A 5,495-nucleotide genomic window follows, 5' to 3' on the forward strand; every position below is an offset into this window, starting at 1 on the left:
GCGAAGTCTGGCTCGGCAGGGCGGTGGGGGCCGCTCAGCCGGGTGCCACGGGCGGTGTCTCCTCCTCTCGGGGGCGGCTCCACGCCCGGTCCCTCCCCCTGCCTCGGCGGCGGCGGCTCGTTGGGGTTGGGGGGTCCGTGCTGCAGACCGCGCCTGGGACGGGATGGGCCCCCACGGGGGGGAGGGCAGGGACACACCTGGGGACCCCGGGAGGGGCTGGGACACACCTGGGGACCCTGGGACGTGGGCACCAAGGTGAGGCCTCCTTGGGAAGAGGCAGCTCTTCGCCCCCTTCTTGGGCACAGGCCAGCCGCAAAAGCACCACCTCTACCTGGCACCCGCCCCTGCCCCCAGCTCACTCCCCAACCCGGACGGGCACCCGCCTCTACACAAAACAGGAACAGGCCTGAGTCCGGCAGGCAGGAGCAGCCCTGCAGTAACAAACCCTTGTTTGCTAGGTGTATTGCACTCACCCTACAATAACAACCCCGTGCTATTTAGTATGTGCTGTGTTAAGGAGCCCAGGCCTCACTGAGAATCAGGCATTGCTCAAGCTCCTGGGATGCTAGAGGAATGGCAAAGCCAGAGCTAAGAAGGGAGGTTTCACAGACATTCCTCCAGAGAGGAATTCTGGTGCCCTCAGCAGCATCCAAACAGCCGGTGAACAAGCACCAGCGCCCTCTTCCCCTTCTCTTGCACCACAAGCTACAGAGACTCCCTCTCTCATGCGCTTTAATGGAGCTTGGGGAGAGGGAGCGGCTGGTGCACCGGTGGGGCAAGGTTTGCATTGGGTTCTCCCCCATCACCACCCCCTGCAGCACTGCCCATGTGTTTCTGGCTCTGTGATCCTGGTGCTTAATGAGCTGCAGCAGATGACCCCTTTGAGGCAAGTGTGCAAAGCCCTGACAGGCTGCATGGGTCTGGAGCAGGCCCTCACAGGACAGCTGCCACTGCATTTCAACCCAGGCTGGCCACCTGCCTACACCCAGGGTGAATTTCACCCCACGTGCTCAGAATTCCTCCCCAGTTACTAATCCATAAGGAAACCGGCACCTGACACCACACTTGGGAATCCCTGTAGATCACGGTTAATTACAGGACGTGAAGGACGTCATCGCGATGATATTTATAAAGCTCTGTCACTGCCTGGGATTGCTCCAGACAGAGCTGGGAGGAAGAAGGGTGCTTTTGAGCTGCAGTCTAACAGAGGAAATGACTCTGAGTGGGGGCTGGGTGGGTGGAGCAGCACCCGTGAGAGACACACCCACCCTCTGCAATCACCCTGCAAACACAGGTGCTGGGCAGCAGAGCTTTGTGGGACCCTGCATCCAGCACTGGGATCTCTGGGCCCTTTCAGGCCGACAGCTCAGCTGTAGGGGGGCCTGGTTCCGAGGCGAAGCCTCAGAGAAGAGGAAACGATTGAAGGGTTTCGGAGGAAACGTCGTACAGCGAGACTCAAAGAGCTCAAGCTGGTCAGCATCTCAGAGCAAAGACTGAGTGGGGACTTGGGCACAGCACGTGTCACAGGGAGAAAATACCCAGTGCCAACGGGCTCTTGAATCGAGCAGGGAAAGGCAGAACAGGAACCAATGGCTGGAAGCTAAAGCCAGACAAACTCCAGTTAGAAACAGGGCCACGGGTGATTAACCACTGGAGCAAGCTCCCCAGGGCACGGGTGGGTTCCCCATCTCCTGGGGTCTGCAGGTCCTGACTGGTGCCTCTCTGGGTGATGCTTTACTCAGAGCCCAGCTCTTGGGCTCAGGGCGGGGGAACCGGGGGGAACTCTCTGGCCTGTGCCATGCAGGAGGCTGACCAGACAATCTAACGGTCCCTCCTGCCTTAAACTCCAGGAATGTATTAACCGCAGTCCTACAGACGGGATCCAGCTCCAGCCAGGCTCTGAATCAGTTTGCTCTGATGTCATTCTGCAAGGCAGGGTCTCAGCCACCTAGCATGATGTCATTGTGGCTTTAGCCAGTCAGCCGCAGACATTACCCCATTTGGAGCGGCCCTGGGCAGGCCCAACTGGGATCCACCTGGCCTTCCTGCTGCTTAGAAGCCTGCGCAGTAACTACCCAATTCCCAGGGATGGTGATAGGGCATCTCATGGGCCCATCTGTCTGGTGCCCAGGGTGAGAGCTCTGCATGCCAGCCCTGTGCCCTCCTCCATTCCCAGCCAAGTGTAGCTGGGAGGGAAGCAAGGAGGGGTGTGTACAGGGTCAGCACTGCCCCCAGGCTGCAAAGGGAGCTAGCCAGTGCAGAGCAAGGCCCAGCAGGAGGATCTGGATCCAGAGAGGCCACACCAAGTGCCAGTGGACAAGGCAAGGGGCAGAGTTTAGTCTGGCTCCTCTTTGGAGCATCCTCCACCACAGTCCCACCAGCTGCTGCCTCCAGTTCTCCAGGTCCCACCCGTTTGTTTCCCTGAGTCAAGTTATCAGAGCAAAGTGCAGCCACGTGGTCTGACTGTCCCCAGCAAGGCTCTGCCCAGTTCCGGGAACCACGCACAGACGCTGCTCCGCTGGGGTCAGGCTGAGCCCCCTGGGACCTGGCCGGGCTGGTGTTCAGCGCTGGTGCACATTGACTTTGCTGCTTCTCACCTCAGCAAAGCCGGTCGGGCCTGCCTGGTGCTGCCTGCTGGAGGGAAGTTACCATCTGAGCTTCTGCCTCCAGCACCAGACCTGCCAGGGGATGCGGCAGGAATCAGAGGGGCCGGTTCTCAGGCTGTGACTGGCCGCAATGCCTTGGAGAGGAGCAAGGAGCCAACCAGAGGTGCAGATGGAGAATCACCCTGGCACCTCTAGGACACCTGTCTCCCTAGGGGCTTTGCTACCATGCACAGAACCCACCTTTTCCATCAATGAAACGGTCCCATCTCTGGGGTAGGACACGGCCTCTGCTAGGGGGCAGGATGCTGTGAAGTGGGGCTCCAGTGAGGAGGGATCATGGGAGAGGCATTGTGCTGGTGCCTGATGGATGGCCCTGGAGATGGGAACGTTGTCCCCCCAGCAGGGAGGGCACAAGCCTTGCCCCACTACATTATGGGCCACGGATCAGCCCCACAGGGCCCTGCCTATCACTAGCTCCCTACTAGCCACTCCCTGCTTCCAAGGGCAAATCTTGATCTGTGCAGCTTAGGGCTCTGCCACCCCCCAGCTCTGCTGGTTGTCCCTCAATCCCAACCTGCAGTGTCTCCAGGTGCCCCTTGCAGGCTGGGTTGCCGGGCTGGTGGCACCATGCCCCGCACGCTTGCTGGCATCGCTGCTCAATACAATTCTCCTGCAGTTTTGTGGTGAGTGGCTGCTGCTGCTGCAGATGGAGCTGCCTGTCTGGACTCGTTTGCGACTGGAGAAGGGAACAATACAGCCCCACGGGCTTGTTTCACATATGGCGCAGTGCTCCAACCCCCCCCCACATCCTTCCCACTGGCCTGTGGCACTGGGCCATGCAGGGAACTGGCTGCCAGGCTGGGAGGCCCAGCTTCCACTGAGTGCCCATCAAGAGACACCAAGCCCATCCCAGCTGGGGACCCCCTCCCCGCTGCCCAGCTGGTAGGAGCCACAGCCAGGGAGAGGACAGTCCCTGTGCAGCATGGAGAGCGAAGGGACTGGGCGGCCCAGCAGGCCCCTGCCAAACCCAGAGTCATGGTCCTGTCCAACCGTGAAGGAAAAAGGGGGAGTCTCTGCCCTGGACTAGCCATGGAGCCTCGGAGGGCAGCCGTGGGGCAGAGTTGTGGCCTGGGGGCTGGCCGGGGGATAAAGCTCCATAAAGAATCTGGCTCTGTGAGGTCAGCACCAAATGGGGAAACGAACGCTCCCTAGTCCGCTAGAAACATCCCAAGGCTTGAGGCCGACAGAGCCAGCCAAGGGCCTGCACTGGGGCCAGGGATCCAGTGACTGGGTTCTGCACTTAGAAGAGCGAGGATCCGGTAATCGGGGCCCAGCAGCACCGTGGCGTTCCTCAGCTCATCTTGAGGGTGATTAGGCAGTGGGTTTAATGACGGATAATTGGGGGCTGGAGGAGTTTAGTGCTGATCTCCGACAGGGCTCGTTATATGCTGCCTGACAACTTCACTGACCTGGGGTAAGTGTTGCACTGAGAGGTACATGGGCCCTCACCCTCCCAGGAGGGTCGGCCCCAGGCTGTGCTCATGCAGCCTCACTCCCTCTGCCACGCAGTGCAGCCATGTCGCATGTAGCCACCCTTGGAGCCCATCCTGGCCCACCTGTGAGCAATGACCTGGCTAGGGGGCTGCCTGGCAGCTCATTGGCTAACGAGGACTTGGGGCTGGCAAAGGCTGCCAGGTGGCGGCCAGAGGAGGGGCTCAAGGATAAGAGCTCCAGGGACCTTAACAGGAGCTGCTGGCTGGTGAAGAGAAGTGAGTACGAAGGGGCTGGGGGGACAAGCTGCTTGAGGGCTAGAGAGGGCCTGATGCGTCACCCAGCTCTGGGGGGAGGCAGGATTCAAGGCCTGCATGTGGGAGGTGACACTGGCTGGCATTAGCCCCCAGCCAGAAGAAGGGCTGGATATTGAGGGGCTAACGAGGGGGGGTTGTACCCTGTAAAAGGAGTTAACTAATGAAACCCCACCAAGGAGGCCTCTTGTTCTTAGACCCTGGCTCTAAGTATCGGACTGGCAGGGAGCTGAGGGCTGGCATGGGCAAGGCCACCAGGGTGTGTACTGGAGGCTGATGGCCCATCACAAGCTGCCTCTGGGATGGGACCTAGCATCAGCAAAACAGCTCAGTGCAGTGTGACGGGCAGGCAGTGATGTGGCTGGGCAGTGGCATGGCATGATGGCTGGGCAGTGGGGCAGCACAAGGATCTGGGGGGCTTTGCCAAGGATTGAAATGCCCAGACTGTAACTTGACTGGCCCTGGGGTTCTGGTCAAGCCACATGGGGATCAATATCCCTGTTGAACCGATGAGGGAACGAGCCCAGACTCAGCAGTGACCTTGCAGCTTGGTTTAGGGAGCAAGAGGTTCTTTTGGGTCTTGGGGTGACAAAGAGCAGATACTCCCTGGCAAGCTTCCCCCCCAGTGCCCAGGAATAGGCTGGCATAGGCCGTGCTGTCTGCCATGTGGGCTCAGGCCTGTGGGTCTGGGTCTGAGTGAGCAATGTTGGTGCTGGGACAGGACCCCCAGCAGAGCCCAGGAGAGACCAGACCTGCATGTCCTGGCCATTGCAGCTCCTCCTCCAAAGCAAGAGCAGGGCCGGGGCCAGTCCTGGCCTCGGTCTTGGCCCCGGGCCTGAGCTGCCCCTCCCCATGGGGAAGGAGCTGGCGGGCTCAGAGCTGACCCGGATTCCCCTGGCAATGCTCAGGCATTTCCTGCCTGGCACACTTGCCCCAAATCTCATGAAAGCCTCTCCACTTTAATTCTTTCATGTGTTATTGTGGGTGGCGGTGCAGTGGTGACTGGCTCCGGGCTGGCCCACAGCTCTGCCCCCAGCTCAGCCCCCACCTTCTCCTGGGGGAGACCCCTCCCCTGGGGCCGCAT

The sequence above is a fragment of the Gopherus flavomarginatus genome, chromosome 25 (assembly GCF_025201925.1).
Source record: "Gopherus flavomarginatus isolate rGopFla2 chromosome 25, rGopFla2.mat.asm, whole genome shotgun sequence".
NCBI lineage: Eukaryota > Metazoa > Chordata > Testudines > Testudinidae > Gopherus > Gopherus flavomarginatus.